This window comes from Gallinula chloropus, assembly GCF_964237585.1.
Source record: "Gallinula chloropus genome assembly, chromosome: 1".
Lineage (NCBI taxonomy): Eukaryota > Metazoa > Chordata > Aves > Gruiformes > Rallidae > Gallinula > Gallinula chloropus.
This window is the reverse complement of record NC_140085.1, coordinates 26,166,129-26,179,528: the sequence shown is the minus strand read 5'-3', so window position 1 is coordinate 26,179,528 and position 13,400 is coordinate 26,166,129.

Below are 13,400 nucleotides of genomic sequence, written 5' to 3'. Positions count from 1 at the left end.
CCCAACAACAGCCGCGGCGATTGGCCCGCCCGGCGCCTACCAACCCCCGGCGCGGAAGGGCCGCGGGACAGAGCGATGCAAAGCGCCCTGACCCGGGCGGCGGCACGGAGAAGCCCCCGCCCCGCCATGCTGCCCCCGCCCCGCCACACGGCCCCCGTCCCGCTCCGCCCCGCGGGTGGGCTCGCCGTGACGGCCCGGGCACCCCTACTCTCCCTAGCACTTGGGAGCGGCGGGGCGGCACCAACGCACCGGTGGGTGAGGTCCCCACGAGTCCCGAGAGTTCGTGCGGCCTGTGGAGGGCGCAGAGTGACGTCCTCAGTCAAACTGGTCCTTTCGGAGAGGGGGGGAAGGTGGCGCCGGCTGCTTGTCTTTAAGGAAGGGGCTGAAGAAATAACCCAGCCTCTTCTCCTCCTCCACCCCCCCCCCCCCCCGACGGCCCAAGTGGTCCAGCCCACAGCGTCCGGTTGCGCAGCAACGGGGCCCACGCGCGGTATGTCCCGAGCAGCCGCGGCCGCGCCTCCCGCCATGGCGGCGCCGGGCGCTGGGCCCCGCGCCCCGGGCCTCACCTTCGTGGTCGGGATGCGGGCGGGCGCCGCCCCCGGGGCCAGGTTCCTGAAGGAGCGCCTGGTGCGGAGCCTCTTCCGCCTGGCCGGCGGCCCCACCGTCGCCCTCTTCAACGTTGTGGCGTTCTCTGGCGAGGCGAGGCGGCCGGGCCGGGCGGCGGGAGGGAGGGGGAGGGCGCCCGCCGCCGGGGGCAGGCGAGACCTGCTCTGCGGGCCGGCGGGGCGAGCTGTAGGGAGCCTGAGCGCGGGTTTACACTGCACAGGTCGCGTTGGGCTGGAAGGGACCTGTAGAGGCTGTCTGGTCCCAGCCCCTGTAGCAACCACCCTTATAGTGAAAAACTTCTTCCTAATGTCTAATATAAACCTACCCTGCTCTAGTTTAACACCACTGCCCCTCGTGCTATTGCCCTTACAAACAGTCCCTCCCCAGCTTTCCTGCAGGCCCTTCAGGTACAGGGGGGCTGCAGTAAGGTCTCCCCTGAACCTTCCCCAGGCTGAACAACCCCAACTCCCTCAGCCTGTCTTCGTAGGAGAGGTGCTCCATCCCTCTGATCATCCTCATGACCCTCCTCTGGGTCCCACTCCAAGAGGGCCATGTCCTTCTTGTGCTGAGAGCCCCATAGCTGGATGCAGGACTCCAGGTGAGATCTCACAAGAGCAGAGCAGAGGAGCAGAATCACCTCCCTCGATCTGCTGGCCACACTTCTTTCAATGTAGCCCAGGATGTGGTTGGCCTTCTGGGCTGAGTGGACATTGTTGCACAGCTTTTTGTCTATCAACACCCCCAGGTCTTTTTCTGCAGGGCTGCTCTCTATCACATCAACCCCCAGCCTGTATTCATGATGAAGATTGTCCTGACCCAACTGCAGGATCTTGCACCTGTCCTTGTTGAACTTCATGAGGTTTGCATGGGCCCACCTCTCTAGTATGTCCAGGTCCCTCTGGATGGCATCCTGTCCCTCTGGCGTGTTGGCTGCACCTCTCAGCTTGTTGTCATCTGCAAACTTGCTGAGGGTGTACTTGATCCCACTATGTCATTGATGAAGATACTAAACAACACTGGTCCCAGTACAGATCCCTGAGGGACACCACTCATCACTGGTCTCCACTTGGACATCGAGCCATTGACAATCACCCTCTAGATGCGACCGTCCAGCCAATGTCTTATTCACCAGACTGTCCACTGACCAAACCCGTATTTCTTAAACTAAGAGAAAATCACAGAAGCCCAGAATGGCAGGGTTTGGAAGGGACCATGAAAGATCATCTAGTCCAACCCCCCTTCCAGAACAGGATCACCTAGATGAGGTCACACAGGAACGTGTCCACATGGGTTTTGAATGTCTCCAGAGGAGGAGACTCCACAACCTCTGTGGACAGCCAGTCCCAGGGCTCTGTCACCCTCACAGTGAAAAAGCTCCTCCTTACATTCTCATGGAACCTCCTATGCTCCAGCTTGCAAATCCCATGCTGGCCCCCCTTAGCAAGGACCTACACGTGTGCGTGGGCGTTTCTTACTCATTTCTTTCTTTGTTCTTCTTTAAATAGGTGTCAAAATGGCGCAGCCACCTCGTGAGATGTTCGCTGGGTAACGTCACTGACGCTGCCGCCTGGATCCGCTCCCTGAGGTTTGCAGAGGGCGCAAGTGCTGCGGGCGGCGTGGCTGCGGCGCTGGAGGACTCCGCCTGCCAGTCCCTGTGTCTGTTCACTGACTCGCTCCCCGAGGCAGAGGCAGAGGAGATCTCCCAGCTTCTCCGGGAGACCAAGGTGCACCCAGTGCATGTTGTTTGCCTTCTGGGAGATGCGGGTGATGGTGAAAGAAGCAAACAAAACTTAATGGAGAAAGTAGCCACGCAATCAGGGGGGTCCTTTCAAACCATCAGACTGCCCCCTTCTGAGAAGGTATGCTGCTAACATAAGGGCCTACTAATTAGTTCCTCCTGAATATTGGATGACATTTCACAAAGTAGAACTGGAGAAGAGGTTCTGTGACCCTCGCAAGGGGAACCTTGTCTCACCTCCAGCTTACCAACGAAGCAGGACAAAGATATGCAATAGGTTTGGCATCTCTGTGCCTGGCATCCCGAGCTGGCGTATCCACCCTTCCACCTCAGACCCCTGCTTGAGGGATACACCTGCTATGTACCCAGTGGCCAAATAGGAAGCAGGTGAAACAAGGGGGTTTATCATGTAGTTCTTTGTTTTTTTTATTATTTCTTCTTTCCAAGCTTGATTTCTTAAAACCATTTGCAATGAGATTACAGACAAACAGTGTTGTACCACAAGACATGGTGGAAGAATTTAAATAAAGGAGAAGTGATATACTGGAAACTAATTTTCAGTTCTAGAGATGATATTTCTGTTTAAGGATTTAAGTGTTCAAAAATGATGCTCATCTTCTGCTTCCATCTCCTCTTTCTCCCCCCAGGTAAGCTCCATGTCCCTCTCACACGTCCTGTGTTGTCATACAGCTAATAAAGATCCCTGTGGTTCTCTGCTGGCAAGGTGGCCAGTAACACAGTAAGTTCAAAATCTATAGAGGGGTCACTGGAAAGGCAGAGAAGAAAAAAATCTGGGAAACAAAGACAATTGTTACTGGGTGGAGTGGGGGTCCCATGTGGATTTAGTCTGTTTTCATTGCAGTAAGTTCTAGAAGTTCTGTTGCCAAGGTCTTCATTACTTCTTGGGGTTGGGTGTTTTTTGTTTGCTCCCTGCAGCTTTCCTGTTTGTGCTTGGAGCCCAGATTGCCTTTGTATGCCCTCAATATCCTCAGCGAAAAGGAATTCCACTGATTCATCCCCAGAGGCTTCCAGGTTCCTGAGGGGGGTGCGTGTGTTGGCACGGAGAGACGCTGACGGCTATTACTACCTGGGCCACATTGCCCAAGAGGTTAGGGAACTATTTATTGGGAATACATTACTGTGCTTGTAAATGACTCTCCCTAGGATCTGTGTGTCATTCTCCTGTTCTTTCCATGCCTCATGCCTTGCTGTAGGGTGGCTCTCCTGTGCTACACTTCTATGTGCTTGGACTAGATGATCTTGTGGGTCTTTTCCAACCTCAATGATTCTGTGAGTCTATTCTCTCCCCACATCCTATTTTCATCTGTTTCCTGATGATGACTGGCTCTTTACCATGAGGACTACTGCAGGCAGAAGGAGCCTGGAAATCCATCTGTTTTGCTAGTTATAAGAAGTTGTTATTCAGAGACAGATCAAACAAAATAGGTCCCTTACCCATATTGTCCCCTTCCACCCAGACTAGCAGCAAAGTCAATTAGCCAAACAGCATTAGTAATAGTAATCCAAAATGCCTGGACTCAGGGACCACCCCCTCCTCACCGAGCGCTTTGCTCGTTCTCTTCCTTCTAGGTTTCTGGGATGTGTGAGTTGAGTTTGGATGCCAGATAAGAAATTCCCCTCTGCAGGTTTGCTTCTAACAATTCAGTGCCTTTCCCAGTTTTTGGGGCAGTTAAATGAACAGTGATGCTCACAGCTGTGGATGGCCCTAAGCTCCAGCGTGGAGCGGAACAGCTGGGCACAGCTAGGGGCATGAGGCAAGTTAGCTGGACTTGGGGTGGATTTGTGCAAATGCACTCAGGTCTGCAGAGAAGGCTGATGAAATAAATCCTCCCTGCAGACGTTGCTGGAAGCTTAAATTAAAGCATTTCAATTTCTGACAGTTCTGACGTTTTACTGGTCCGTCATCCTTTCGATTCCTGTGTAACAGACTGCAGCAGAGGGGTCAGTTTCTTTTGGCTGATGGGAGGTTTTTCTGATGGGAGGTTTTCCCAGCAAAGTTCTGCCTGAGTGTGCCAGTTGTGTTCTTACCAAAATCCAAGTCCGAAAGGAAAGGAAGAGGAAGGCTGTCAGCCCCTGAAGCCCCAGCTTTTTAGTTATTCCTAAAGTCCAGTGCGGACACGATACAGGAAAAATCCTGGTAGAAGAGGAAAGTGACGTTCCCAGATCACATTCCTCTTCCTGGGATTTCTGCCACCTCCTTCTTAGTGCTTGTTTGGCCGTTAACTGGCCCCTGATGTCTGTCTAGCAAACCATGTGTTCTACTCCTGCAGAGCTCCAGGGACCGCTTTCTAATTGAGTTTGACAGGAGTCGGGCTCTGAAAGGCCAGGTGCAGCTTCGCATGCAGGAGACGCCGCTCTATGACATCCTCCACTACGAAGACGCCAAGCAATGGCCTCTTGCTCCGGGAGACAGGGTCTTGGCACCATGGGAGGCTACAGCTGAACGTTTTGGCCCAGGCACTGTGCTAAAGGTTATGGAGAACAAGGAGGCACATTTAGGTACGGGGGGCTGACTTTTTAATAGCACTAAATTCTCCACAGTTGCTGGTCACTGCAAGGAAAAGAGAATACTCTCAGCCATGGAGAGAATTCACCACCTGCTGCCTGCTTTCTCCTCATCCTCTTTTTGGTGGGGGGGTGGAAGGGGGCCACTAAGCAGCCTGTTCTTTTCTAGTGCCAGAATTAATGCAGCTCCCAGAAAGCCTTTGCTTTGTTCTCTGCATGGAAACTTCCTAAAATGCCGAGGGGGAGGAGGTGTCCTTCTAACACAAGGAGAAAACTGTTCCTGGCCCTCACGAGGCTTCACCTGATTATCTGTTAGTCTAGTTCCCAGTTTTCTCAGGGTAAACTCCTGGCTCGCTGCAACGAGTGAGAATTTGGCTGGCTGATGTCCCTTCAGAGGAAGTTGAGAAGAAGGACAGATTTTAAACCTATAAAGAAAAAAATCATGGAAATTGTTAAAAAGTGGTTTGAAATGCAAGCTGTTAACTTTCATCTCCTGCTTTCTAAGAGATCAATCCAACAGGTTGACATGCTTCTAATACATTCTTGGCTTTTTTTGCCCTTTTTTTTCCCTTTTTTTTTGTTTAAATCTGCACAGCATACAACAGAAGAGGGGTGCTGGTGAGTTTCTGGAATGGACAGACTAAGGAGGTGCCTTCTTACCAAGCTCTGCGGATCCCTCTGCCCTTAAGCGAACGCATCGCCCTGGAACTGCAGATGCCTTTAGCAGCCAGGCAGATGGTGGTAGATTCCAGCCTGGATTACCCATACGTGGTGGCACCGGGTTATAGAGCCTCAGGCCATTACAGACAGGGTCACACAGACCTGGACTACTGGCCAAGGGGTCTGTATTCGACCCAGCCATGTCTGAAGTGCAGCTATAGGTGTACCTCACCTCCCCATTGCTGCCTTGCAGCCTGGGAGCCCACACAGCCTACGGTGTGCAAAACACAGCAGGGAGATGCCTTCATCCCAGGTACGAGCTCAACTGAAGAAGAACTCAGCAAGAAAATAGAAGAGCAGCTGTCTAAAGTGAGGATTTCATCTTCAGAAAGTGTTTCTGGAGAGGAAGAGAAAAAGGAAGATAAGAGATTAAACGCAGAAAACATTCCAAAAGGTGCTCAGCCCTGCTTGGAAGAGGACAGTGATGTTGTTGTAGAACCTAAGAAGGTAAATGCCTCACTCTGTTAACTTGTGGTCTGCTGTTTGTATAATACCTGCTTTGTTAGCTCAAGTTTTCTGCTCTTGGTACCAAAAAAAATAACTAGAGGTTTTAGGCCTTCTAAAGAATGGAGATGCTTTGCTCTGCACGGATTTCCCTGATCCTTTCACCTGGGAAGGAGCTGGAAGCTGTCATCATCACTGTCTGGAGCTGACTCCTAGAACCTCTCCCATGGATGCTGAATGTGAGAAGTATCACACAGCCCAGCTCCCCTCAATCCTGCTCATGTGAGCAAGGTAAAGGCAGGGAAAAGTGTCAGGCAGAAGACTTCACACCGGATAAGGATTACAGTAAGGATTGTTCCATACCAAGGCAGTCTCTGGCGTAATGCTGTTAAGGTATTTCTCTACCTGTGGCAGAGAGGTATTTCATCACCTCTCCCAACCAAAGACCAGAAGAGACATTTTTGATCCTTGGTAGTTGATTTGGTGCTTGTGAACAGGGCACTGGATGAGGATCAGTGAGGAGGAGGTTAATGTGCACCAGCTACTGCGGGTTAGAAACCTGAGTTCTGGTATGTGCCAGAAAAGTAACTGTGTCAGCCAGAGCTCCTCTGGCCTGATCTCTCTTGTACCAGAAGTGCTGCCAGCTTTTAGGTCATTTGAAGATGTAGAGAAACCCACAGTGTTATCAGAAGTTTCTCTCCTTAGGAGCTCTTTGTTTCTTCAGTAAAGAAACTCCCTAGAGATTTGAATTCTTTCTCAGACTTCAATTGCAAGTCCGCATCTTACACTGTAAGTTCATGAACCTAACCTGCATTTTTCCTTATTAGGATTATGATTGGATCTCTTGTGGTTTCTAGAGTTCCCAGAGGGAGATGGCTTCTGCCATGGTTGATGCTGCTGTCAACACAGACAGCTGCTTAATGGAGACAGTCTGCAAGGAAGGAGGAGGCAGCAGACAGCAGGATGCGGAAGCTGAGGCTGATGTCAAACATGAACACGGTACTGCAGCTGTAGCTGTTTTATCCACACATAAGACTTGACACCCAGCAGGCCATTGTGTCCAACATCTGTTCCCATAGTTCTTGATGTTTCGAAAGAAAATGCTGTAACATCAAGCTGAATACAGCCACCATAATACTGCCTCACTATGGTAGTGTTAGTATGGCTTGAGCAGTTGCTCATCTCCAGGTGGAAGCATTTGCAGATACAAGCTGGGCTTTTTTTGGCTTTTACAACTACTGTAGTAGCAGCTTTTGGGTTTTCTTAACCTTTAGCATAATGGTCACTATAAATATTCTTTATTATAAAATTTCCTTACTTACCTGTAACATTAACTAGGACTGCCTAGAGCAAAAAGATTTCATCACCACTGCTCTGCAGAACACTCCTCTTCTTACCTGTGCTGAGAAGGATTGCTTTATAATGCCATTGAGTAAACTTTTGTTCCCTTTCCACCCAGAAGAGGCTGGATCATTATTTTAATCAAATTGTTGCTGCTCTCATTTAAGCTTGATTTGTGACAGTTGCTGGCTTTTAAGTGAGGACTCTGAAAGCCTAAAGCTTTCTCCAAGTGTCACTGCTGGCAGAGGGAGAATAAGAAGTCAAGCAGAAATGCACGCTTCCCCTCAGCTGATGTTCCAGCACTCTTCCGTGCAACAACTACCCCTCAGGTCCTCTGTCTAGCAGAAAGGTGTAAGCAAACTCTGCCTGTGTCCCCAGTTACCCAAAAGCTGTGTCAGCAGTGTCATGTACAAGCTAATTTCTCCTGTCTCTCAGCAGGATCTATTAGCTGAGGCTTTGATTTATCAAGAAATTTAAACATTTTGACTTGTCTCAGAACATTGGCAGAAGCAGCTCGAGCCTGTCTGCAATACCCAGCCCCTCAGCCTGAGCAGTTGAAGTGCAGCCCACGACCATGCACTGCCAGGCAAAACTCTTGCCTGACTGCAGGGGCAAGCTGGGCCCTGTTTTGTGGAGACTAAACAATGTCCCACTTCCTCAGAGGAACATGTTGGCACTAAGGTATAAAGGTTGTGCTTGAGTATATTTTGAGAAGACCACCTCTTTGACCACTTTATTTTTTAAATTTGCTTTCTTTTCATAAGCTGTCTGCAACTTCTTATGTCCCTGCCCTAATTTGTTCAAAAGGTCTTTTTGAGTCCAGAGTGGCAGAAGCTCCAATCCCGCATTCCCAAAGGAGCCCTTCCCTGGGAACCGGCGCTTTGGTTCCTTTCAGGCGCCAAAGCTTCTTTGATCGAGTGAATCAGTCGCTAGAGAAAGACAGCCTGACCATCAGATCAGCTCTACAGGTACAGAGACCACACAGCACCTCCCACGTGGGGACTAGGAGATCCTTAAGTCTTCTCAGTAGTGTAAAAGACAAAAGCATTTGGGTGAGTATTTGGTCCAAACGAGGTTTGGCAATTAGGATGGAGCAATTTATGTCATGTGCGAACTTACCCTCCTTTGATCCCCTCCTTTCACTGCAACAGAAGCTATGCCTATGCAGAGTAATGGCTATGCATAAACAGCAGCAGCATGTGCAGGAACTTCTGGTGGTTTTACTCACACTTTTGATAAAGTTTTTTATTTCAGGTCTGATCTTTTCTACATAAACCTCTCCGCCAGCTCTAGTAGATAGTGGGGGAAAAAAAAAACCCTCTTTTATAGCTCCTGAAAGCACAAAAGAGAAAATCTCATTAGGCAGCTGAATCGTTAGCAGAGGGTGCATGTCAGGGCTGAGATAAAGGACTTGGGCCAGTCCCTTACCTGCTGGAAAACCCCATTTGCTCACCTCCCACCCGTAAACCACCTTTGATTCTTTCTTTGATCCTTCCCTCTGTATGTCATGAAACACAACCACCACCCACAAAGTAAAATTTGTGCAAAGAACAGCAATACACTGGAGAACAAAGGTGTTAATGGTTCCTAATGAAGCCATACAGATCAATGTGTTCAGAGAAATCAGTCAGAATCCTACATAAGACTGGCAGGGATGTTATTTGACAGTTCTGTAGTGGTTTCCAGCTTGTGGTGTTAGAGAAGTCATCGCTAAAGAGCTGGAAGGAGACATTCTGTTTGGAGAGGAGCAGCTAATGGCAAGAACATGGTAATTGCAGCTGGGTATAGAAGAGAGAATGCATTTGAAAGAGGAAAATATTTTGTGGAAACTCTTTCCAGCCCCAGAAAGGTGTAGCAATATAAACAGGAATGTGTGTCTTAAGTTTCAGCTATGTTTCCTTGCTCCTTACACCATACAGGGCACTGTAAAGAGTACAAAATAAATGAAGATTGCACTATGGCTATGACAAAAAGCCTTGTCAGTGCTCCTTCATCTCTTTATGAGGCACAGTGCATTTAGAAATGCAAATGAGGAGCACTGTCCCACAGTGAAACTTGGCTGCTGCTGAAGAAAACAAAGGCTGCTTGACCATGAAATCTCAGACAATGGGCAGTGGGGAGCCAGTACCCCTGCACTGAACTCCAGGAAGATTTTTTTTTTTTGGCCAAAAGGAGGGTGATGTTTCTCTTTCTAATAAAATCTAATAAGGGATCTGTAACATGATCTGTGGTCAGAATCTGTATTTTCCATCCAATCCAGAAGTTGCCAGAAAGGTTGGGCAGTTTTAAGCATTGGCTCAACATGGGAACAACAGAACAGCACAGGCCTAGGAAGAACTCTTACACTGGATTTCGGGCACCCCTCGTTGGTTAAGCCTAATCTCTTGTACAGGTTTTAGCATTACAGTCAGCACTTTCATGGATGGAAAGCAAGACTGTAGCATTCACAAGCCAGTGTGCCTCCCAGAGCGCAGGAGCGATGTTGTAAGACTAAACCTTTCTGGTTCTGTAGGTTTACAGTTTGTGTTAGAAGAATATACTGATGGGGTTAAGGGCTTGGCTTGTTGGGGTTTTCTTCCTCTTAGAAATCAATCTTTAATGGTGCATCTCAGGAGAGATGGAAAGTGATGGACTTCAACAGAGCCAAGACTGAGCACAAAAGGCAGCAAGAGGAGCAGAGGCGGCTGAAGAGGGAGCAGCAGCAAGAGGCAGAGGGCAGCCGGCGCCAGCTGCGCAGGGACAACCAGAGGTAATACGTAGGAGCTGACTGGGGGGTTTAGTACATGTCAGAAGGTTGGTCATGTCTGCTCCTTGGTGCTGTCATTCAGTCTCTGAACATCACACCTCGTGCCTTACTCTAATGCTGGTCTCTGCAGAGGGGTCTTTAGTATTACCTTCAAGGGCAAATTCCCTTTAGTCTCATCCCAAAGTCCTTTTGGCTCCCAAATCCCTGTTCCCTGCCCCTGGCCCCTCAGTCCACTTAAGCTTAGCAGGTCCTTGCCTCTGTGACCCACCTCCTTCCACCTCTGCTGTTGCCCATGTGGCTCTACCACCACCACACATACCCACCCACTTGCCCAAGTGAGCCCTACAGCCCCACCTGCACAATCCGATTCCTCGGTTCCTGGTCTTCAGGGCCCAGGACTCACAGCCACACCAGGGCGTGTGGTCAGGTGAACAGGGGAGCACAGTTAGCTGACACCAGGCACCAGCCCACTGGGGGGGTTTTGCCACCTCTCTTTAGGACACAGGTTTCACCCTCGTAACCTAACAAGGAGTCCTGGAACATGACCTGAGCACAGGTTGCCAGAGGATCTGTTCTGGCTTTTTCTTTCTGTGAAATTTGAGAGATTCTGTGTTGGTAACAGGCAGCGACTGCATCAGAGAACATTGCAAGGGCTGGAGAAACAGCTGGAGCACCAGGACAGAGCTTTGCGGCACATGGCCCTGCTCCAGGCTGCTGGGGCAGAGAGGAGCAAGAAGGAATCCTCCTTGCTAGAGGAGGAGAAGAGGAAGGGAAGTCAGAGGCTGCAGTTCTTAAAGACACAGCGTTTACAGAGAGAGGAGGCGCAGGCAGAACGCAACCAAAGGAGCTTTGAGCAAGAGAAAGAAAGGCTGGTAAGGGCAACTGAGGAAATGTTCTTCCTGTGGCATCATCCAGGGTATTTGTCTTTCACCTGTTCTATGTCCACTATAATCATACCATTTAGGGGTAAATAAACGAACAGTAACAGGGTTTTGACACATGTCAAAAGAAGATGAAAGATGGGAAGTAACATTCCCCATCTGTACAGTGGAAGGTGACTTTCTGTGCAAAGAGTGAATTTCCATAGATTATATCTGTTTCTGACTTCTGACAGTGGTAACTGTGGATGAAATTCAGCAGGAAAGCTGGCTGTACAATTGTGTCTCTACTTTTATGTAGGCTTTTCTCAGGAGCAGAAGGCAGTCACGACAGGAAATGTTGGAACAGGAATCACAGGAACTGGACAGGCAACAAAACCAGCACCAGGCTGCAAAAGGGAGGGTGTTCCAGAGCAGGGAGCGTTCACGCCACAAGATGGAAAAAGAAGGCCAAAAACTCCATGAGCTCCAGCAGTACCTCAGAGAACAGAATCTCCTGCTGCTCTGAGCATCACTGCTAGCGTAAGAGGCTGCAGAGTGGGCGGGCAGGTCCTTGGGCAGCTCACAGCCCTGCTCCAGATCTTGCAGGTGTGGAATTAATCTCTCTTCCATTGCAGCCAGGGTGCCTTGTCCCTGCTCCCTGCCTGTCTGGATTTACTGTCCTAGCCCACCTCTCCCAAGCCAAGGCACAGGTTATGTCCTGCTCATACAAGCCTGCAGGGAAATCAAACGTGGGCCTGAAAACCTCCTGCTGCTGAACTCTGGGAACTTGCTGCCCCGCTGTGTTTCTTTAAGACCAAGGACCACATGAACTAGGAAGTGTAGTTCCACCATTGCTCTGTTAGCAAGATGTGAAATAGGGGGAAGGACAGCTGGAAGGAGACAGGCTGGGTGTTAAAAACCCCACACAACTGCAGCAATGAAAATGTATGTGCTAAAATACCATGTAAATTATCCACTGCAGCTGCCATTGTTAATGACCAACTCCTGCAAGTGTCCCGCGACATGGTGAGTGTCAGGGATCCTTAGGGAAGAAGTCCCCATACATGTGACACAGTTGTGCTACTTCCTATCAGACTGCTGCAGGAGACAGGGTGGGGGATCCAGAGACATGAGAGGTGCTTCTGAACACCTGGTAAGACTTGGGACCCTCCAGCTTGGGCTTCAGGTAAGTGTAAGTCTGCTACTGGCATGGCATATGTACTGGTTGGAATGTGTAGGCCACTCCTTTAGAGGAGGAATGACACAGAAACCCAAAATGCAAAGGAAGATGGTTTTTGGTGACAAGCTACCCTTTCTAGGTATTGTAATGAGAAAAATGACTGAAACACCCGTCTTTGGAGACTCACCAAACCCAGCAGGGGGCTTGGGTGTCTGTTTTGCCTACAGTTTCACATTTTGGGCTGGCAGTCTCCAAAAGCCGGTAATCTGATGTCAGGAGGATAATCAGACATAGGGTGAGGGTGCCTGGTCAGAATAAACAGGTGGTTTTGTTCACCATGAACAAGTGAGAATGCTACAAAGACAATGAATTTGTAAACTGACAGTTAACAAACTGTGTAAGAAACCCAGGTAGCAGGTAGTGCTATAGGAGGAGAATGTTCCCGGTTCAGGTACCACCTGAGTCCACAAGGCAACTTGCTCATGACTTCCATGAGGTTTTAAGTGCATTACTGATTTCCTTAGTGACACACATGGTGTCAGCCACTCCTGGGGACGAGCTCCTGGCTTCTGCCCTCCCCTGAAAGGAAACAGGCACAAAAAGAGACTTTTTTCTGCAACAGAAAGGGAGAGAAGAGGGTGTTTTCATGCACTGTGCTCTCTTTAGCAGAGGTGCTGCCTTTCACAAAGGGGAGGAGGAGGTTATGCTTGGCCTTCTTCCTCATACCATCAGAGCTATATCAAAAGGTATCTTTATATTGCACAGAGCTGATGCTAGAATACATACAATATTTGAGGAACCTTGTTTTAAGTGATAGCTAGAACCAAACTATTCTGCGTACACTTACAAAGGTGTTACACATCTTCTGGGACATGGCTCAGCAAAAAGCCTAAGTGTTACAAGAGGTCACTCCTTTTACAGGATCACAGCTCCACCAATAACTGCCATGTCTGAAAACCAAAAAATTAAGAAACGTTGCAAAAGGGAGCACCTGTGAAATTCTGCCAAATCTTTTCAATGACCAGCAGCTTCTTAGCAGTACATCTCAGACTGTGTTTCTCCAGAGATGACTGAGAGGTTGTGCCTTCAGCTTTCTCCAGGAAGCCACTTAACAGTGTCTTATCCAGATGTTTACAAACTATTCAAAAGCCTTAGTAGCAGAAAAGGGTGGTTTTAACTTTAGGATCCATAATATGCATGATGCATCCTAAGATTTTGGGGTTTTAAAAAAAGAACAAA